At 45.7% G+C, this 24,004-nt stretch overlaps 1 long non-coding RNA gene across 1 annotated transcript in view; it reads left to right on the forward strand.

Moving 5' to 3' along the window:
* The window catches only part of LOC129386324 (uncharacterized), a 74,165-nt gene that overhangs the window by 18,288 nt on the left and 31,873 nt on the right, over positions 1-24,004 (forward strand). Inside the window, exon 2 of the long non-coding RNA XR_008613748.2 lies at positions 22,145-22,230. This is a non-coding gene — a long non-coding RNA (uncharacterized lncRNA). The remainder of the gene's footprint in view (positions 1-22,144; positions 22,231-24,004) is intronic.

A 24,004-nucleotide genomic window follows, 5' to 3' on the forward strand; every position in this document is an offset into this window, starting at 1 on the left:
TAGCACTTTGGCCAGTAAATTTACCTTAAGCATAAGCTTTCAGTTCGATCTTGGATATAATTTTCATGAAGCACAACAAAAGCGATTCATAAAGATGCATGTTTATAACTACCACATATTTGTGTTAACATAATAGCTGCACTCGTTTTAAAATAAGGGCAACACAATGTGTTACAACAAAATCCGCGTTAGCTAGTAAAAGGCGCTAGACTCGGGCTATTTTTACACTTGCTACACGAGTGGAGGTAGTAGAAAAAGTCGAAACATTTTTTAATTGGTCTAGAAAAAATTTTCCACCGCCCACCTACATAAAGCCACTTATTTAGCAGTGGCGAAGCATCGAAACTATACTTTATTCACCGGCGTTTTAATGGGTGTAGGTAGCAGACAGCAAACAGGCTGCCATTGAAAATTCGTGGCAGCATTTTGTCTGTCACTGCCAGCGCTGACATGCCAACGATAGTGAAGGTTCATTGGATTCGCTACAGCCCAGTCAGCCAAGTGCAGCACATGACGTCATCGACTCTGCCCGGCGCTGCACTCGTCTACACGAGCCTGTAGGAAATGTAGCTCAAAAAACAGCCCTATTATTTAAGAAATTACGAACACACACAAACCGCCGAAAAATTAGCACCGATTAAAGAACAGGTAAATATCATCCCCATGGTTAACCAGCCGCTCATGACTGCCGTCTTACTTAGCTCGAAGAATTCGCTGACTTGCACAGGGCACCATTATACCTTCATGAATGAGAATCATGACATTTCACAAAACCAGCTTCCTACATGTACACCAGTAAGCAAAACGAAAGGTATGCGGACCACGAAAGCTCGTGCGAAGCTCCATCGAGGCGCCACGTTCCGGCGCGGTGCCAGCTTCCGAGATCAGCGCTCGAGTGCTATCTCGACAGCCAACATTACAGACTGTCATGTTCCTCTCGAAGAGTTTCCCGCAATAATTACTAGGTGGAACTATGGCGCTGCAATCGTTGAGCCGCCATGGGAATGATGGGCAGTACATGGATTTCCTTGACTCTTTGTGCTTGTGGAATCAGACGTACTTGTGGCTTTCTTTATTGCGCATTATATGCGTTAATATTCCTAAATTTGAGGGCTACCTATAGTTTTCGAAGTGGAGAAGATGATGCGAACACGCACGGTCGCTGATAATTGTCACGATCCAGCTTGTCGTGGTGGCCCAATGTAAACGCGCGAAGCATCTCAAGGCACGGGCTTTCCCGCAATAAATTCAGAAGGGCATTTCTATGTCGATTGTCGGTGCACGCTTGCCTGTCGTAATAGATTCAATATCAGGCTTCTATGCTATTGGGGTCCTTTGTTGGAATGTTAACGTCGAACAATTTAGTCATGTTTATTAAGTTCATTATTACGTAATGATTTGTTGAATATGGCTAGTTCCCTAAGTCATGAAGCCGTTTAAAGCCAGAAAAATGAAGTTTCGGTAAATCCATGTACTTCAGATAATTTCCATGCTGGCCGAACCACCCCCATTGCAGCTGCCGATAGACTAGCGTCAGAGTTCCCTCTAGTGGCTATTGTATGAAACTATACGCTAGCTTTCCATGTCCTTGTACGCTGCTTGTCGACAAAATATTCAACAAGCAGCCGCCTGTGGTGCCTGTGCCGCTTCGTCTGCTCCGTGACATTTTGCGCCGCTGTTTCGCTTAGCGTTTGCGGCATTGAAGGATCGCGAGTCTTTCCTGTATTACATTTTTTCGGCTTATGCGTCTTTCCTTGACTCAGGCAGAGTCCTTGCTTCCTCTTGCAGCGTAGTGCATGTTACCGGAAGCGCTTTTAATACTTGCCGCCGAGGCGCACTACTGCTACTTTCATAGATAAAAGGTTTGAAACACTGTCTGATGCACCGACTGGAAAACAGAGCTTGAATTGGCGGCACATGTGCCGTGGTTGATCTGTGAAGATGGTGTTGGGCTGCTGAGCACGAGGTCACGGGATTCAATCCCGGCCTCAGCGGCCGCATTTCGTTGCGGGCGAAATGCGAAAACGCCGGTACATTCAATTGATTACTCGAAATTTCTTATATCTGGATGGCCTCGTCATTGGGCTGTTTTCCATGTGCCATTGGGTATATGCCCATACTTCGGAAAGTCTACAGAGCACTCAAAAATGTGCGTGCATTTTTGTTTGCAAAGTACAGAGACAGTATTAAAAGTATTGTTGGGGGAGCTGGTCACAATTCATCGTGGGTACTAGGCGCGAACACACACAGAAACAAAGAAGGAGGCGGGACAGAGCACCTGTCCCGTCTCCTTCCTTGTTTCTGCCTGTGTTCGCGCATAGAATCCAAGATTTACACAGACAGTGTATAGCGCTTTAATGCAGTCCCTTTATAGGTTCGAGCTAATTTTGAACGTCGTTATCAAGAAAAGATCAGGCGTGACGAATTCTACTTTCAACTATAGAGGGGGAACAGAGGGGCTCGATTTTGCCATTCATGACCATATCGTGGCCATTGCCTGTTGGCTTTGAATGGTCACTTTCAGCTAGGTCATTCTCGGGTGTTGCACGAAGCACTATTTATTATGCAATGGCATCTGACGTGGTGGTATACTGAGGCACGTGCATTGAATATATATGCATTCATGTTTGCTAATACGGTCTTGAGTGCCAGTGTGGCGTCGGCGGGGTGCTGAGGCTCGTTCTGATCTCTGCCCTGTAGTCTGTCAAGCTCGATGCTTCCTAGCTACAGCAGCCAGATATTGTTTGAGCACCGCTTCTGCAGCGGTTGTGCGCAGTTTACGTACGTGAGCCATGACTCAGGGTAGAATAGGCGTGAACCTTTCAAACAGACATGACTGCGACAGCGTCATAGATTGCAAATGAGAAGCAGAACCATATAGAAGACTAATAAAGGTAGCATGGCACGCGCGATATTCCTCATTTCAAGTAGAAGAACGAGACTGAGTTCAGTCCACCTTTGGTAACTGAGAAGCCGACGTGCTAGAGCACATCGGAGGCGCTGACGCCAAAGCCATCGGCACCTCAGCTGTAGAAGTCGAACGTGCGTCATATCAACGGCGCAGCAACTGGAGTTGTCGCCCTCTCAAAGTCCGGTATTCATTGTCGGCAGCTTTAGCATTAATGGATGCTTCCAGAGGCACATATTTCTTCTGGCAATCTTCTGGCCCGAATTTGCAATTATCGCTTGGCAATGAAGGTTATTTTTTATCACTGTATATTTATCGCAACAGCTTTCGGGGTTCTACTGACGTACACCGGCATGAGTGCCAGCCATCGAAACGATTGTTTCCTTCTAGGAATTTCGTACGTTTTGACGTTGTCGAGCGTTGTCACTATTCACAGGTATGCTGGCTTACCCTTTTTCCTGGGACTGCATTGCCTACCAGCTAACAACCTGAAGTGATTCTTCAGCGCAAGACGCAACTGCATAATTTAGAACTTCCTCGAATGTTATCGTCGATTCTATCTTTGGTGGTAGTAGTGAAAACGTCATTGGCCAGGAGGAGGAGGAGGGCTGGTTTGGACACCTTACCTGCTCCATGGTTGTAGACAGCAGTTTTAGAGTCACAGAAAACGAATGAAGTATTTGGGATCGTAAAGGCCAGAGCGTCTTTGCTTTCGCCGACCCCTACGTAATCACATTGTAGTTGACACAAACACAGGGGTGCTATAAAATAAAGCTATTACAAACTTTTTTACTCCATTTCTGCAATCAGCCCTCCATCATTGGTCAAAAACTTTTGGGTCACCTCCACTTCACCTGTCAGCCGTGCGACGTCACGCAAAACTCGATAGCTCCAAATCTGATATGATGTGGTTACACTGGTTATGCATTATTCAACTGCACAAAGAAAAACAGTAATTTCTCATTCGACGCCTTTTCACCGTTAGCTCTCTGCTATTGGGCAAAACTTTTCGGCCTGCCCCCAATTAACTTGCCTGTCCCGCAACGTCAGAAAACCCGGAAAACTCACCGCGTGAAAGTGACTTATACGCGTTAAACATGCATTGCTTTGTCAAGCAAAACTAAATTCTTTCTGCATAGCCACAGGCTGCCGCGTCCTTAAAGAAATACACGAAGGCTTCCGCAGATCGCGCATGCACTGGCTACTCGCACCTGCCCGAGAGCTTGGCTTCTTTTGCGTGTAGTAGAACTTCTTGGGTAAACGTGTAATGATTTCGAGCACTTTCCGCACGTTTACGACCTCGCTCTGCTAACTGTTCATTGTTGAGGATCCGTTTTGACGGCATTCTTAACCTTCCGTTGTACGCCACCGCGATCTTGGACAAGGCACCGACAGCTAAGTAAGGGAAAACGAGCCAATCGCAGACGCCGACACCACCCTCTTCATCCTGTTATCTATTTTCAATGCGCAGGCTCCGCCTCATCGAAACCCTCTGCCCTTGACCGTGCTCGTCGCCTCTTCTCAGCCAATTACAAGCTGAAAACGACTCAATGAAGGCAATAATATTCATTTTGGAAGCAAAGTCACCTCCTATAAACGAGGAGAGCGTTTGATAGGGCTGGTCGGCAACGCTGCGGCTCACTGCCCGATGCTTGCGTCGCGGTAACACAACTCTGACGTCACGAGATTGGAATAAAGCATATTGGAACAATTTTACGTGACACGGCTCCATTTTTGTAGTTTCTGGAGATTATGCGAGCACCTGTGATTACGCTCGAACCTTCGACAAGTCATACAGGGTATTTCAGCGGCACTTTCAGAAATAATACGGCAAGAAATTTTTGGCTAAGGTTCCGTGAAATTTTCATTTGTACGAGCAACAACTATCGTCATCAGCAATGGCTCATGCTCGCACAGCAATGGCTCGCGCGTTTTGTCGTCGTCGTCTTCTTCCACAGCTGGCTCCGATGGCACTTGAAAACACAAACGTTTTTAGCAAATGTGTATAATGAATGTGTAACACCAATTAACACAACTGAATAAGAATAAATGTTTGCTCTTACGTTTCGTCACGATGACCACCGATGAAGAGAAAAAATGCGTTCGTACCTTTGTTTAAAGCTCTGTGTCACTTCTTCGTGGTGTGCTACACAGCTTCGCTGGTCATGCACCTTCACAGAGTGGATTGACTGACGATATTTCAAGGATTGCGTGTGGCACATAGCACAATTCTAGTCCATGAGCTGGTCTACTGGAAGAGGGGAGCATTGCTTGCACGAAAAATTGAAATGTATAAGTGAGTAATTAAGAAAAATTTGCTTATTAAATTTTTAACTCTGCCCGACTCAGCTGGCTGAGAAGTAGCCGAATATTAGCGATAGCTACGCGCGTGGCACAGGTAACCCTTTGCACGACGGAAGCACCGGTGCTGGTATCTCTCGTTCACTTCGCTGTTTACTCGCACCGCCTGAGAAAACTTGAAGGCGCAGCCTCGTGTGTGTTTCCTTTAATAAATTAAAAGCCGCTGTTATCACATCATCTGATTTTGTGAAAAGTCAATAATTGTAATTACAATATGAATGCAGCAGTGAAAAGTGGAAATATTCGTAGGAGGTTTGTAACTTTTAACCAATATTATTTCAAACAGACGCGTTTCTTTAAAAAAAACGATGGCCAGAAACACAAATGCCGGCACCCCACGAGAGCGATGCAACTGATTTGAGCACGCATTAGGCTAAACAAATAATGGCTCGCCTGTAATCGAGAGTAAATGCAAGCACGAAATGGCTAACGGCGGATCATATTGGTTATAGACAATACTAGCCCCAACCTAATAATGTGTGTAGTGCATGTTCGCAATGGCACACCCCGGCACACCATACTTTGTACTGGTCAATATGGACGCAATAGTTTCCTAGCACATACAGAACCTCATTGCAAGTGTCGTCTCGGTCAAACAGCCATCCACGGTACGGCGGACGTTACCAGCACGGACGCTGCCGGACGCCACCGACGCTTCCGGCGGGCCGTACGCGCCACAGACCTCACGGACCTCAGGCAACTCTGTCTCAGTGCCCAAAGATGACAGTCAAGTGTATAGTGCCTTGCATCTGCCTGCTGGTCGCTGCTCCTGGAAATGACAATTAAAACTTCAGCGTGCTAGAAGTTACAGCTTGAGTGATATTGTGAACAAACATTTGGAGGAACTCGGAAGCAATATCTTTGAAACTTGTCTTGCAATATCTTTTAAACATTTGTTCTCGCAACTTACCCGGATGTCCTAGTTTTGTTTCCAAATAATGGCTCTGGCTTTTGACTCAATGTCACTTCAAGGCCGCCGACAATGGGAGCAAGAAGCATTTTATACTTAAAATTTTGATGCACCCAAACGACGAGGAAAATGCGGCGATACACATGGAATACCGACCCAGTGCGACGTCACGCAACGTCAAATTGACGTTTCCGATGTGGCCCTCCCCGTGGCGTCCCTCGGGGATATTCCTTCTGCCAATCGAGAATCTGGCATAGTCGCTATCTGGACACCCACCACATACATATTACCGAAATTGCAGATTCGTTGCAAGGTCTTCTGCACGCTACCTCACTTTTTTATTGAAACGCTAACATCGCAATATAGCTGCGAATGATAAGAAATAAGTACTCGTTGATAAAATGTGCAACTCCACGTCACGTTTCGTCATCTTGATAAAAACTCATAATTGTATGTTGCGAAACTTCCGCTTCCCGGCACAAACGGTAGAACAGCTGGCCTCTAGACAAACAATAGGAAAGTCCACATGATGAGTCCTGGCGTCCGTGCAGCCACATGCGTGTCGAGAATAGTCCATGATAACGTCGACTAGAGTCTACAGGCCAAGATAAGCGTTCATGACTGGACCTGCCGAGCGACCTTCGTTATCCTACAGCACTGCTTGCGATACGCATTTCTCGGCATAGACCTTCTGAAGCAACACGGTAGGATCATTGACCTAAAGTACAAGTCGATAGCGGTATCCGAAGACCTAGTAATATCGCCGGAGAGCTCTCTGAGTCACCCCGCCTTGCGTGTGCCGTAAGGTTGAGCCCCCACCCCCGCAGCGTTCTGCCTCCCTACAATATTATCATTTCCGCCTGCACCCTAACACGCGAAGACGTAGAAGGAATCATCGAGGGCGACAAACATACGCTCCTAGATAAGACAAATTGCGTGGAAAGAGAAATAGCTAGACTACACGGAGGAAAAGCGATAGTAACGCTGACAAACTTTAAGTCAGGATACAAATATCTAAAGATGACACTCGCATACATAGTGAAAATTGTGGAAGCCAGGAATACGTTTGTACTCTCGAATTTCGCCGCATCTACGTCGAGGACTCTACTTTCTGAACCAGCTGTCAACGTAAGTCCAATTCTTCCAATACGTGAACAAGAACAGCTTGGAAGTCTGCTACAATGGTACAAGGACATCTTTTCAGTCTCACTGAAGATTCAACGAACACCATCAGCAAAGCATTGCAGAGTACATGAAGAATGTCATCGACCACCCCATCAGGGCTCATACTGAATGTGGACACGCCGATTAAAAGCTACAAAGCGACAGCCAGCTCGGTAAAAATGGGGCTACACAAAATCAACCAGCCGTCGAACAGCCGATTGCCGTTTCCTCTTGCCTTGTGGAAGAAGAAAACAGCCGAACCTTATAGCTACTAAGAAAGCACGGCGGGTTACTGAACTGCTTTGGGCATTGAGTAGGTGCACTTATACAGTGACCTGGGGACAAAAAACACACATATTTGGAAGTTGTCTCACACTTTCGATAAGTTCGGTTTGCACTTAGGGCAAGCATTACAACCTCATCCACAGTCCACATTGAAACTCCGAAAAGAAAGTAACCTTGGGGGAGGAGATCCGGAGGAGCGTTACTTGGTGAAGGCGGACCTACGTTTGCCAAATATAAGGAAGAATCGAGGTGACGCCGAAAATTGCTGATCCTGGTATCGCTAGCTCTTTTCACTGAGTACGTTCGTACTCCGTCGGTTAAGGTGTCACCGCGTCAGTGCACAATAAAAAAAAAACATTACACCGATAGCTTTCTTGGACTCTTCTCCCCCCTTTGTTGTTTAATGTTTCTTGCCGTTTTATGGTCTACTTAGGTCACTATATGTCACCAGTTTCTATTGTTGCCAATAGTAGATTTTGAACCCTGGCACCTGTTGCGAAGTCGGCGGACTGTGCGGCCACGAAGGCTACATAGATGGTGTCGTGCCAGGTACCGGCAGAAAGAAAGGCCCTGAGCGATGTTGAAGAGATGAGTAAGAGGTTTATAAACAAAGTCACATGATCAGGTTTCACATAAACGGCTCCATGACTCTCATAGCACACAATATGCTAGTCTTTGCATGTCCGAGCCTCTCTCACAGCAGTTCAGATCTGCCTTTTGTGGCGCTTATTTCCCTCTTTCACTCGTCGAGGAAATGCACTAGTAATGCGATTACTACTCCTGAATCATAGCGAAACTCTGGTTTTTGTACGTGCGTCACGCCAATCCCCGATGTCAGCAAACGCCTAAGCTTGGCAGCTGCCCTCCGTCGCTTTTTCAGAGTCTCCTACTGGATCTTGCCCTTCGCGTATTTGCTTCTGTCATCTTGGCACTGCGCGCGTATGATTCTAGATGCCTCGACCACGCCTGCCTTTCTCATCTTGTGCCTACACCTCAGCTGTTCTTGCCTATTCGAATAGCAATGGGTGACTTTTTTCTGGCAGGCGAGCCGACATTGCCGCCACCATGCAGACTTAACCTAACGGAGCCCTCCGTGTCTTGTGCGGGAAAACCGCCGCTCTCTTCGGCAACGGCTTCCCCATCACTTCCGGCTACTAACATGTTCGACTCCTAACTGTGCGCAGCTGCTTTGGGAGTCGTTCTTTGGTCCTCTGACCACAACTCAATACGCCTATCAGTCTCCGAGTCTCCTCCCGTGTTTTGTCCCGGAAACTCCTATAGTCGAGAAGGATTCTCCTCGCTCCGTCCACGTTTGCCCCGACCTATTCATACAGCAATAGGTGACTTGCTCTCGCACGCTGGCTGAAATTGTCGCCTCCGTACAAACATTGCCTTTCACTGAAGGCTGACCCGTATACAACTTCAACACCTGCATGTTCTTATCAGAGTCCTGAATTGTGGCAATAAACACCCGCTTCTCGCACCTCCTGGCCCTGTGGCCTTTTTCTCCACAGCTCTAAAATATAACTCTTAACCGCACCTCCAACGTGAGCGCGCGGTCAACAGGCGCCTTCGTTTCTTGCGCTACTCTTGGTGCGAAACCCTATTTCTGCTGATACCTGCCGGGGGAGTTTGTAGTCTCCATTTTAAAATTCCTACGGAAATACTTGTTAGCCTTAGTTTTGTAGAACCAAATCCTTCTCTGTATCTTGTCTCTGAACGTCGCGGCGTACAGCGGAAATTTCGGCACGTGCAGTAATCCTGGCGAATTTTGCTGCTCTCTCTTTTTGGCCTTCGAAGTTGGCCTGAAATGCCAGGTTGAAGTGTCTGAACAAATCCTTCTTAGTCCTGTCGTAGTCTCCCACTTTCTCATCGCACAAGCAATTCATGAAACACGTAGCGACACCAAACGGGACCAGCTCTGGTAATCTCTCGGTCCACGAGTCACGGCTGACACCTTCCTTCTCACAAATTCTTTCAAAACTGACGAGAAAATTATTCATATCTTCGTCTGCCTTAAAGCTGTGAATCTGGTGTCGCGCTATCTGCCTACTAATTCACCGACTTTAACGTTCAAGCTCTTGCATGCAAAGAGCGTGCCGTTGCGCTTCCGTCTCCTCGCAGCTCTAGCGCATTTCTGCTTCACGCTCGCGCCTTTCTGGCTCTTCACACTCGCGCCTCTCGCATTCCTCTGCTTTTTGCTTTCTTTGAACAATAGTTTCTCAGGTCCCATCATTCGCAGTAGTCGGGGGGCGGCGTTGTCGTCTTGAAGTGAGCTGTCATTGTTTATGCGTCACCGTCGGCGCCAGGCCAGTCGTATTCCAGGTGGGCACTTGTCTTGCTGGTCAGCTCTGGGCGGTCGACAAGCCGATGATACAGAGCCTAATTCCATTTCCGTATGACTCAGATGACGTTGATTTAGTCACCTGGAGTAAACGGCGAAGCGTAACTATCACCCGAGACAGCTGCATGTGTGCCGGTGAAGCATGCTCTGTCCCGAGGGATGACCATGCAAAACACCCCCCAGCAGAGTAGTTCGATGTTCTAACAGTAGAACACGGCTGCATGTCTCAAAGAGCGGTACAAAATTGCGCAAGCCAGTGCTTGAGGGACTGGGCTCATCGAATAGGCATAATTTACTTATAAGAAATTATGCAGGTGCAACGCGCTTATTGGAATCTACAGGAAATCAAAGTTTTCTTGAAGCAGGTAGTCAAATCGTCATATTTTTTTAAGTGTTTTGCATAAGAAAACTGGCGCTCGCGTTATGTTGAAGACGCAGATACGCTTTCTGGCCGACCCCTGCTTTAGGCACGTGTCACGATATGATAATTAGAATTATCATCAGCGCGCGGCCATCCCTTCAAAGAGCTAGTGCCACAGTGCCACGTTATGTGGCACCTGTTTTTGTTTGATGCCCTCATGTCGGTATGTGCCACACTCGTTGCGCACAAGACGTATTGTAGCCGTCTGGAACTATTGAAATGGGCTAAAATGCCCAGAACTATTTAGGGCGGCTGAAGAACGTCTTTTTATGTACGTGTACAAGACATCTTGTAGACCCTATAGTGTACTTGAAATGATGTTTTGCAAATCTTGCCAAGACCTCTTGTACACTGATGAAATGATGACGTGTTGAGTGGGATAGTCTGCACATTAACATCATAACAAGCGGATACGCTTGTTGGCCGATGACGCCTTTATTGGACGTGCTGAATGCGTGGGTTTGCTTTGCCCCAATTTTTACATAGCTTTTGTAAGATGTGCTCACTTCAAATTACTGTTTGTTCAGTTTTCATGCGTGATCTTCAGCGCAATATACCGAAAAATTGATTATGGCCTAATTGTTAGCACACCAGGTTTCTGCGCAGAGAGATTACAGTTGGAATTTCGCCGCCATTTATTAATCCACTGTAATCTATGCAAACCCAAGCAGCGACCGAGCGACCGGTAGACAACAAACAGACGGACCCATCCCATCAAAACTATGGGAGGCTAGGCAATAAAATTTTCGCTTTTATAATAGGCGCGCGCTTCTTCTAGATGGCAATGAAGAAAAGTGTTACGGGATACTTTCGTCCCCTGATTTCGCTGCGCAACTTAACGAGTACTGTGGCAATGCGGCGCGTTTGTACAAGATCTGGCACATCATTTCTTGTGATTGAATGCGTTTTAGTGCTGACTAGCGCTTCCTCAGTGAAGTCGACCATGATTTTTGAATGACAAGTTCGTCACTGAAATCTGCAGCGCAACTCTTGTAATGCTCTAGCTATTACATACAATAGCAACAACCCAAAGTTCTGTCAGATCGTATTTTTAAGTGGCCTGTTGAGATATTGGACAGCTGTGCTCAAGTAATGTAGCAATATGTGCTTCCTCAACGACGTCTGTCTCTTCCCAAGAAGAATTAGCACTCAAAATCTCAGTATGTAGCGACGGTCCCAATTCGTCGTGAAACCACCAATGACGCACCCTCAACTCTTTGCAATGGTCAGGCGAGAGGCTTCACATGCCTCTAAGGATGAGATTGAAAGATATATTTTTCAGGGACTTCAAGAGCTTGAGAGGTGTAAGCGACCGAGTAATTATATACCTTTGAATAGAATACTTTCATTCCCAAAGCAAAATTCTTTGTACTTGTTAATGGCCGACAAAGAAGGTCGTTTCGCTGTTATTCTGAAAAGCCCGCAAGAGTTGAAGGCTCCTCTCGCTGTCCTTTCTGCCTTTCCTAAATTCGGTTATGTTTCTCTAGAAAACGAAGCAAAGAACGCAATAAAGGTGTACATACACCTAATTTTCAACACCTTAGGAAGTCAATTGATGTTTGAGGAAAGCTAACTCTTGATTTATGTTCTAATGCAAAAACGCACAGACCTGAGTTCCCGCTACGAGTTATTATATCAGAGGACTTCTCAAGGGCGTGGCAAGGATGTGGCAAAACATACAGGCAAGGACGTGGCAAAAATATCGATAAATTTCGAAACAAATATTTTGTTATTTTAGCCACCTATTCATTGATCGAAACTCGGAATATGCTCTAGGTTATTTTGCGAAATAAACGAAGTCTTACCAAATATTTCGCGCTTTGATTGAAGCTAAGAAATATTTATATTACGTTATACCACAGAACGCCTCCATGGATTAGCAAGTGTATGACCAGCACGGTGTTACAAAATTTAGGGCGCCGACAGTCTTCGCGGTAGCCAGTTTCCGGAAATGTTCTCCACTTACTTGCAATCAACTTTTGCCGAATGGGGACCCGATTTATAGATCCACAGCAACAGTATCTTTATCGGTAATCACATTCCACCTGCAGACTGCCAACTTCATCTGACTCCGCATGACAGGAAACGAAACAGCCTTGAACTTCGGCATGTAACTACAATTTTCAGATATGCTGATGTTGCTGTTTGTGATTTCAGATTGTCAACAAACGTTTCTTGATATTGGCGTGTCTATCGCTATGACAATATTAACCCTGTACCTTGCACCTTTGATTCGGAGACATAAATACTGAACAGTGGATTATTAGGTTTTGTAGGTCTTGGTCCCCATCTCTCCTCAAGTCGTGTTTGTTAGTCTTGTGAACCGAATGGCAACAAACCTGCCCTTCCCTTTCCATCGGCTCATTGAAAGCTAGTGAAGAGGGTGGTTGCCGCTTCGCAAACCCAGTAAGCCACCTCACAGACTCTGGCGACCCATCATAGCTGTTGGTTTCAGTAGTAAAACATTTACTGAAAAAGTCTAATATAGCATGCGGAGCTGCACGCTGTGATAAGATTTGTGAAGACAAGATGGTGGTCATGACTCATGTGCTCACTATCCAACAATGTGGAAAAAATTGGCAGGAAAGCGCGGGTTGATGTGGTGTTTTTGGCAGCTGCTAAACTGCGGGGGCTGTGCAGGACGGTGAATGTTAACAAAAAAAATCATGTTTCTGTTCAAGCGAGCACAAACACGGCTATATCACTCGTACCGAGCGAATCGTTTGTTCCGTTCCTCTTACTTATGAGAAACTATATAGCGGGCAGACGGGCAAAGATGTTATTGAGAGGCTTAAAAAGAACAACAATCACTGCACAGTTATACCTTCACGATATTAGTACCCTTGATGCAGAGATTGCGGCTGCTCAACTGCAGTCACAAGAGCAGTGTTTCTGCGCAAAGAATGAAACAAAAAAGCAAGCAATATTTTTGAATCAATAGAAATTGAAAAGTGGAAGGACGCGTGGATAAGTTGGCCTCCCACATCAGCTTCAAAAAAAGAAAGTGTCCCTACCTGAGAGTTTGATTATATATCTTGCACGCACATAGTCATGTGATCGCGTTATTTGTTGTAACTTTTACGTTCTGGATTGCCTCGCCATGCATTTGTCAGATACCTTAGTTTTGCATACGCGCTTACTAAAAATGGGCGTCTTTTACTCTAATGCATGCGTAAGTGCTTATCATCGATTCAAGTAAGATCTTACCCGCAGTGGTTGCTCAATGGCTTTGGTGTTGGGCTGCTGAGCACAAGGCCGCGGGATCGAATCCCGGCCACGGCGGCCACATTTCGATGGGGGCGAAATGCGAAAACACCCGTGTACTTAGATTTAGGTGCACGTTAAAGAACCCCAGGTGGTCGAAATTTCCGGAGTCCTCCACTATGGCGTGCCTCATAATCAGGAAGAGGTTTTGGCACGTAAAACCCCATAAAAAAAAAGTAAGATCTTGGTTTGAGCTAGTTGCTATTGATTCATGGTTAAAGCGCACTTTTTGGCGCAAATTAAACGAGGACGAAGAACACCAGTTTCAGCAGCCCGTCCTGATATTTGTGTTCTTCGTCCTCGCTTAATTTGATCTGTAAAGTGTTTATTCATTTATCATCGATGTTTGTGTTCCCGTGTTTTTTTATAAGTCCACTGTTTCACCGAAATCATGGATGACCAGCTAGCCCATCAATACCGATTAGGTAATTTCCGTAAATAATGGAATAAAACGAAGCATGATAATAGTCGCTTCGTTGCTGGAGGGAGAGAGACTATTGAAGCCAGAAGATGGGTGCCCTAGCATTTGCAAGAAGATAGTGGATGACATATGAACAAAAAGAGATAAAATAAATAAACAAATAAATAAACATTTGCACTTGAGCAGACAGCCGGCACATTTCAAGTTCACAATATATGTTGTGAGCAAAGAATGCCGAGAGTCACATATTTCTTTATTTCATTTAGAAGAGCCCGTGGCGTAAATATGAAGAGGGAGAAGAATTCCAATGCATTTTATTTCACTTCATTTTATTTATTTAAGCACCGAGTGCCTTCAACATCACACTGTGTGTGTCGCGGGGGGGGGGGGAGGTTACGTCAGCCACACAGCACGAATGTACCTAAATATAAATATGGGAGAAATCATTTTTCTTGTAACATCACTATGCAAAATGTCAGAAAAAGAATTGTAATAGAAGTGGAGCGCATCAATATTAACAACAACACTGCAATATCATAATAATATGGAACATTACTAGAATTGCAACACAATAGTAATAGTAGATATAATACAAACGAAACGTTACCGCAAGTTACTCAGGTGCAAGGAAGTTAGTTATAGCATGTTGAAAAAGGCACTGATGAGTGATCAGAGTTAGTTACAATGCTATGTAGCAGCTGATTCCACTCAATGTAAGCTTTAGGATGAAATGAATTTGAAATGGTTGCAGTTCTACAATGAAGAAGAAATTCCTTACGTCCATGATCAAGTCGTCTCGACATAAATGACGCTCGACCTACGAAAAGAGAGCGAAGTATTTCGGTTTTGGTATAATTATTTGTTAGAGGCGAGAAGCCTGAGGGGCACCCTCTCGCGAGTGACGCCACTGCTTGGACGTCCCTCACCCCGGCTCACTCGGTTTCCGCATGCGCTCGTTCCTTCGTGCATGCTTCGTGGATATTGGTGGCTCGAGCCGTACTTATTAACGGATATTTCGGATTATTTTTGCTGTCACGCCAGAACGGCACTTTCTTCTTCAAAACCACGTGAGTCGTTAAGATTTGCGATTCGATATCGAAAGCTATGTAGCGTTGAAGGTATCTACTGGCTTAGCGATGCATATATGCTCCGTGTCTATCGGTAAATTTTGCATAAACAAAATGTCTGCAAATTGAACACGCGAAGTTATGTGTGATGCTCCTCTAAACACTTAACATACCCTTAGTACTTAGCTACCAGAAACATTTATTTTACACGGAAGAAAAATCTGTGTCAGCATTCTAACTTCGTGCTAGGACTCCACATAGCGAAGTTTTCATGATTCTCATTGCTCTGGTGAGCTGTTTAAGTGAGATGTGTCCACTGCATTAATTCGTAAAATAACGAGTTAGGCTCGCATTTTGTGTGAAAAGGTTTGCTACTAATTTCGACGTTCGCTAAAACAGGCAACCAGAAAAAGCATTAGCTCTTAGGAGAATGGCGCATTATGTATAAGCATGCGCACACTTCGTGAATACGACAAATGCAATCACCTGAAAGAAAATTTTGTGGTTAAGATCGAGAACCAATTAACTGAAAATGATGAACTGTTTCGTAGTGGCCCTCACTAGCCTTTATCCAGAATATGGCAAATCCCTCCAGCAGTAGGAGCAACCGACTGTCGTTATGGCGAAGCACGCGTTGTTCGCGAACCCCGGCAGTTCATTACACCTTCACATTGAAACCATGAAATAGTTATTTACAGCGACAGCTACAATGCGTAAAGTATACTCGACGCACTACAGAGTAGCTTAGGTTGCCTTGAAAAGGAAAATTCAGACACCTTCTGCCTCACCATGTCTAGATCCTGCGTTGTTTATTTCTGCAAAATGACAACTATTCGCTTCGTCAGTACATAAAATAGAATCTCATATTCCAGCCTCATTAAGAAGACAGCGCAAGACTCACATGAATAACCTTGATTTCTGATCTGCGCTGGAGAATAATATCTTCAGTATGTCCCACACTACTAAGGAATGAGGCGTCGGATTCAAGCTCTTGCTGGCTGCACCCATGCGGAGCAAAAGGCATATTTTACTCAAAAATTGTCCCAAGCAGCCTGTGTCCGCCAAACAGATTCTTCATGTGTTTTCCCGAAGTAAAAAGCACCAGTAAATCGCTCAAGGGAGTTGTACGTCTAGCACAGAAAAGTGAATAAATATTGGTACAGTTTTTTCCATGTGCTGTAAACAGCTGTAAACCGCAAACAGCTTTAATTCAAGTTCTCGTCATTTAAAATTATTCGGGGAAGCAAGGCCTAATTTTATGAAGCAGTCAAATGCGCAAGTAGTGCCGGTAGAATCTAAACTGCAGTGTTACAAGCGAGCGATTCTGTAAAGAAATGTAAAAATCCGATATTATGCTATGAACTACTCGTCGTGAGCAAACATGTTTTAGTCGGCTAAAATCAAGGTAGGTGTTGTAGAAGTCATATATATAGCCAGTATTTAGGATATACCTGTTGCACCATGGCAGGTATGGTATCCTAACTGGATGTTGAAGCGCTGTTTTCTTTTCGTTTATGCTTTTATTATTCACGTGAGCATCACTGCAATGTGTAGACCGCGCATGAAGAAACCCGCAATGAGCTGGTCTGAACTCGTTCGGCTGGCAGCGTAGGGTTGCCTTTCAGAACTATATTCTCGTCTAGAAAATAATCTCTTTGAACCCATAAGCGCGAACGAAGAGGCAGTAAAAGTATATTTGAGACGATCGTCATAAGTATGCAAGCATAGAGAACGAGAGTGAACAAACAGAAACACTGCAGAAGTAACCTTGGCACGGCCCGAACTGCTGCATACGACAGGCTCTGACGTCACGTGGCTCTGACGTCACGCTCGCAGCGCTCGCAGCGCCCCTGTATGTAGTTCTCGGGGCTAATGGAACAGAGTGAGGCATGACTCGTAAGCAGTTCAGACATATAAATGTAATAATTTTGTGTCTAAATTATTGCAGATCCCCCCCCCCCCAAAAGAAATACTGTTGCCTTAACGTGTATATGACGAAAACAGAATGTCGCATCACATACTCTACTAAGAAATGCCAATGTGCTGCGTTTGCATATTTATTTATTGCAAATATCACTGCGTTTGTGGAAGACAGGTTGAGTGAATAAAAATAGCGCAAATGAAATAAAAGACAAGAAAAATGAATTTACAGTGCATAGGTAAAAGGCGAGATAACGAAAGAAAAACTCAAAAGTATCCCCGACTGGTATCTGATGGCCACAATGCTTAGAGGATGCGTGCGTCTCTGCCATCGGGCAGAAGGGTGGGGAAACATTGCAGGTGCCGGATTGGTGGATGTTTAATTCGGAATCTTGTTGGGAAAGGTGTCAAGTTCACGTAATTTCGTGCTTTAGGAGCAGCATGCAAGAAACGCATAGATTCTCATGAGGACGGCAAGACGCGGCCATATTTGTGTCAAATTGATCCAGTTATCTTCCTTTGTGCAGAATCTAGTTTACCTGTGTTCTGTTCAAAATTAAGTTACTCAACAACACAGGTGTAGTCAAGCTTTGATTGAATCAGAGGTTTATATGCCAAAAGTCTTCGAATCCCTGATTACACGTTAGCTTTACAGTTAGAGAACGTTAAAGTACCAAATTTTCGTAAATTTTGCATTTAAATATTGTCTTCGCCGTTGTGCCAAGTTAAGTTTTCCTTAAATATGACACCGACGTATGTGAACTCGTTTTGGGGAACAGACTGTGTGTATGATTAGCATACTTATGAAAGGCCACTTATGTTAGTAATCGTTGTTAGTACTAATTTATTTATTCTAGTTTCTACCTGGCCCTAATTACTTCATGTGTGGTGTAATTTAACGTTATTGATAAAATCTTAGGGTGACTAAGTAGTACGTCATAAATGATGAGCAAATAATATCTATATACAATATTTTTAGCAATAGCACGTAGAGACTAAGAAAGAGCTCACCAGAGAACAGGCAGAGCAGTCGCGCTTTATTTATGCGCTCTTTGGTCGATTCAGTATATCAAGTCCTACTTTAACCATGTATAAAACATGTATACTTCAGAGCTATCAGAGGTAATAAAAGAAGTTTCAAAATATTTCATGAAGATAAACAAGTTGAAGTATTCATTTGGAAAAATGAAAAAAGTAGTTATTCATAACAAGATCAGCCCTCAGCAACGCACAGTGATCACCGTTCACATATAGAGCCCTCTGCTATTTTTTATTTATCGTCGACATTTACTTGGGACAGTCGGTTTGTATACACACATTCATACGTACAGGATGTCCCAGCTAACTTTAGGCAGAATTTAAAAACATGCGAATGCAATGTAGCTAGACAGAACAAGGGTGACGTTGTTTGCGATCGCTTGGAAATACTCAGACAATTTTTTCATTCTAAACACATAATTAGTCTAAATACTTAATAACTTCTCAATATTATAATTAAATTATAAGTGTCAATGAAAAAATTGCAGAAGAATATGAAAAACTCCCGATGTAACTTTCTGTTTCTCAATACGTGCTACATAAGGGTGCTTCACCGAGCGTTAAAAAGCCCTCGAATACACGGTGAATTGCCGCGCGACTGGCCGGTGCAGTCATTTTGCGTGTATTGGTGGGCTTATTTTACGGTCAGAAAAACCTTTTATGTAGCACATACTGAGCAACAGAAAGCTGCATCGGGAACTACTTATGCTCCTCTACAATTTTTTCATTGACATATTTCATCGAATCATAATATTTGAGAATGTGTATAACAATAAGGCTAATTACTTAATTGGGCGGAATGCCAAAAAAATATTCTAAATCGATAACCACCTACTGCACTTATGGCAGGCTCGGCGATCGCTCCTCAAACGATGGCACCGCCAAAAGCTCAACCGCAAGCTCCAACGCCGAATTGCCCTATTAAGCATGCAGGCACAGGAGTACGCTGAACAGCTAGCGAGTCAGAACTGGCGATCCTTCTGCAACCAACTTCAAGGGACCCTCAGCACAAAGAAGACTTGGTATATACTTCGATTCCTGGTTGACGAAACTTACACCAAAACCCAACAAAGACATACAATTCACCGACTAATCCACAACTATGGCGGCACAGAGGAACAGCTACTCCAAGAACTTCAGACGAAGCTACACGGCTCAGCTAACCCGCAAACCACTGCCACCAACCTTTCCGCCCCTAGGGAGTGCCAAGAAGCGCTGAACGAAGAGCTAGATCGGCCTTTCACACAGGCAGAGTTGCAGGCGGCCCTCTCAAGGCTAACACGCAATACGAGCCCGAGCAAAGACAAAGTCACCAACAAGCACCTTCGACAGCTACCCCCTCGGCCGTTGACGGCTCTCCTTCGGTACTATAATGACTGCTGGATTAAGGGCGAGCCACCAACAGCCTGGAAACACTCGGAGGTAACCATGGTACCCAAGCAAAACAAACCCATCTCCATCGCAAATCTCCGCCCCATCTCCCTTACGTCCTGCGCCGGGAAACTATTTGAACACATGATCAACGAGCGGCTCACCACACATCTCGAGGAAAGCGATCGCTATCCGCACACCATGTTCGGCTTCCGCGAGATGCTCTCCAAGCAGGACGTCCTCTTCCAGCTAAAGGAAGATATTCTTGACCATTTGAGCAAACACAGCAAGTCTTCCATTCTAGCGCTAGACGTAAAGGGTGCCTTTGATAACGTGAGCCATGAAGCCATTCTCCGTAACCTAGAAGATATCGGCTGCGGTGCCAAAACATACGCCTACTTGCGCGCTTTCCTCACCAACCATACGGCCACGGTGGGAATCGCCAACCTCCGGAGCAAGACATTTCACCTACCTAACAAGGGTACGCCACAAGGTTCGGTAGTCTCGCCACTCCTCTTCAACGTGGCCCTCCTCAAGCTTCCCCGCCTCCTAGACACCGTCCCAGGGATATTCCATGCTCTATATGCAGATGATATCACACTGTGGACGAGAGGCGCGAGCACGGCTGAACAGGAGGACCGTCTTCAGGAGGCGGTCAACATCATCGAACGGTACCTCAACACTTGCGGCCTCCACTCTGCTCCAGATAAATCCGAGCTGTTAGTACTCGGGGCACGCACCCGGGGCTGGCCCCCAAGCCACCACGCACCGGACCCACAAGTCCTTCTTCAGGGAGTCCCGATACCGAAGGCCGACTCATTTCGAGTCCTCGGGGTTCATATACACAAGGACGGGTCCGGCTCCACCACACTCCACAGGCTACACAATACCGTGGCACAGCTTACTCATCTGATACGACGGGTAATCGCCGCAATGGCCTCAAACAACACGACACTTTGCAAATGGTACAAGCCCTCTTTTACAGTCGCATTACATACGGAACTCCTTACCTCAACCTGAAGACAGCCGAGAAACAAAAAAATGGCTGTGGCTTAGCTGAGGTTAAGCCCAGGATGCGAAGCATACTAGCCTTTATTTTAGTTGTTGAACCACTGTTTAGCCTGGTGAACTGATGTTGCTTGGCTATATTTGGTTCGGCTAGACGAAGAAACAACTCATGCGTTACTCTGCTTCGCCTTCAAGAGTGGAACGCGACAGCGTTCCCGTCGACCCGCCAAGGGGTGTAAGACAATGGGCTACGGCGCAGCGACTACGCGCCCCGCATTGGACGCGGTGAGCGTCGAGCAATGCAGCGTTCGGCGCGGCAACGAAATGTGCGCCTGAGCAAGCGACGCACGCCTGAGCCTTAGAAACAGCTCGTTTCTAAGGCAACACCGCATTCACTAGAGGCGCTTTTGTACCGCTTTGAAGCATCGTACTCGTGGCTCAGTGGTAGCGTCTCCGTCTCACACTCCGGACACCCTGGTTCGATTCCCACCCAGCCCATCTTGCAAGAGTTGAGCCAAAGCCACCTAGAAACAAGCGCAGCTGCTTATATACCGCCGCGACGCCGCGAGCGACGGCGCGAGTTGGAGCCCCGTTTCTCCTCTGTCATGACGTCACGGTGTCACGTGGTCAGCCTTGCAGGCGACGCCGCGAGCGACGGCGCGAGTTGGAGCCCCATTTCTCCTCTGTCGTGACGTCACGGTCTCACGTGGTATTGAAGGCGACACCGCCGCGCCTGAGGAGCTGGGTTGAGCTCTAGTAATATGCTTCGCATAAAACTAAACCTTCTAATAAGAAAGGCCACGAAGCTCGCCCTAGGACTTCTGACAACCGCCTCCACTGACCGATTGCTTCGCATGGGAGTTCACAACTCCTGGGAAGAACTCGCGGAAGCGCACCTCATCAACCAGATCGAGAGACTCAAGCTCACAACCACAGGCCGAGCAATTCTCCGACGCACAGCATGCGCAACGAATCTAGAAAACGATGGAGAACGCAAGGAAAAGATCACATCGAAGCTTCGAGAATGTCTACAAGTTCTTCAGATCTCTCGGAACATGCATCCAGAACACCATCGAGGCAGACGGCTCGCCAGGGTAAATGCCATCAGACACAAGCACCGTAACGACCCGCAGGCGCGCTACGTGCAGCCAAGTATCCGGGCCGAAACGCCTTCGCCATCAGCGTGACAGACTACAGGGGAACGACACTGGCGTTGGCGACAATTCTCGCCAAACGCGTGGAGACAGCTGAGGAGGCGAGTGCTATAGCACTCGCCACCCATACAAGCGAGGATGCCATAGCGGTCTTCACCGACTCTCAAACAGCGGCACGCAACTACATGCTGGGCAGGATCTCCATCAAAGCGATCAACTTACTGAAACGTGGCGATACTCTTCCCCCTTACACCTGCATCATGTGGGTTCCGTAATACGCAATATTCGAATTTATTACTCTATCTATGATTTATTGATAATGTATTACAGTCTGTGAAAGTAAGCTATGGTAAGTATAACAGTATTGTTTCGGTATATGGCAGCCCACAGACTAAAGTATTGTGTAAAATGAAGTATACTCATCGTTGTAATGAATAAATGCTTTTGTAGTGGTGAATAATTTGTGTATGATATATTATACCTTACATATATTATGTATTACTTTCAGAAAAATAATGCAATACCAAGTGAGTGCAGTAAAATTTCATGTGTACTTCACTGCAATACTCCTAATTTTCATTTGCAAGTCTGCAGGTAAGCATATGCACTTAGGCTTTTCACCTGGGAAACTTACCCTGTCCATTTTTTTCTTTATGCAATTTCTACCCTATCAGTTTGAGCAATTTGACCTTTTCTACACAAGCCATAACATGTTCATAGCCTTCATGCACATATGGAATTTCAGACAACAATAAATGTGCTGCTGCTTTGTGCCATTTCGAAAACATCGTATGATCCGTGGTTATCTTGTTTGAGGTGGGCCGTAACAAGAAATTGCAACGGATTCGGTAGGTTTAGTTAACCTTTGAAGAATGGATAGCGTACTGCAAAATACAGGTTGCCAACCCAGGCCAGGAGGCAGAAGCCAGCTTTGCACACGTTTCAATACATATTCTTCTTCTGGTTCCGCCGGGCCGCGCGATATCTTCTACGCGGGCAGACAGCGAACTCTGAGAGAGTTACATAGGCAGCAAGGTTATGAACTTTCAGTCGGGCGACGTGCGTGTGTTGCGTTTTACGTTACCGCCACTTGTGCAAGGTCACTCATGTGATGACGTATGTGACATCGCTATAGCGTAACAATATCACATATTGGCCGGTGTATCTTGAGAGGATTTTCTGTACTGCCCCTCTTTTCTTGTTGGTGTGCAAATCAAATAAAGTTCCCAAGAGCAAATGTGGCGGTAAGATGTTGAGCCTCACTCAACGACTTCGTACGATTCTTAGAAGAAAAGTTCTGAGGCGAGGCTGTCGACGTGCTTTCTCAGCGCGACGTAAAGTCTGATCTATTGAAGAGTCATCATGTGGAGACTAGGGAAGGATAGCGTCGATCAAAATTTCTGGATTGCGAGTGTACAGAAGAAACCAAACTGGTTTAACCTGTGACTTTGTGCTCCACACTATTGTAAGCGTCCATCAGGCATGGTAAAATATAATCCCACTGTTTCACATCTGTGGACACATACATGGCAAGGATGCTGGTCGGGGTGCGATTCGTGCGCTCAGTGAGGCCGTTTGACTGGGGGTGGCATGTTGTCAAGGCATAGTGGCCGGTAATCACAACTACCAAGACGTAGTAGTTGTCCAACAATATCCACATTAAACTGTCCTCCACGATCACTAATCGCAACAATCATAGTCCGGTGACGCAGATTGACTTAGCACAGCAGGAAAGAGGAAACATTTGCTGCTGAAGCCGAAGCGAGAGCCGTCGTTTCGTAATACTGCGTCCAATTGTCCCAAAGCGCAATAGTCCAGACACGCCCGGTAGCAGGCCCAGCAAAGGGACTAAGCTAGGTGACCAAAACATTTTTAGAAGGCAAGGTTGTTTACTCAACTGGTTGCAAAGCAACTGCATGAGGCGTAGTTGACTGCTCATGGTGTTGGCAAATGGCAGAGCTGTCAATGTATTGGAACGCCGTCTTCATGCGCTGGGGCCAATAGAAACGCAGGTGCAGTCGGTGTAGCGTCCAAGCGAAAACAAGGTATCCGTAGGTGATGTCAACCTGCGTGGCATAAAGGATCATAGGCATCAGTGTCTGGCGATTGGAGAGGAGGAGCAGGGCGCCTTCAGTAGAATTATTCTTATTATGAAATAAATCCTCAAAATAATTACAGGTGAGCACTGTGCTAATCTGCGTTACTATTGCGCGCATAACAACATTTAAACTTTACCTAACCAGTTCTAACAAAACATATGCCTGACTATAGTTGATCCCTGCAAGATCATTTCCAGCTCAGACGCAACTGGTTGATCAAGTTGAAACGAGGGCCTATAGTTACGAGGGACATGATTTCGTAGGTTCTT

Source organism: Dermacentor andersoni, chromosome 3, assembly GCF_023375885.2.
Source record: "Dermacentor andersoni chromosome 3, qqDerAnde1_hic_scaffold, whole genome shotgun sequence".
NCBI classification, from domain to species: Eukaryota; Metazoa; Arthropoda; class Arachnida; order Ixodida; family Ixodidae; genus Dermacentor; species Dermacentor andersoni.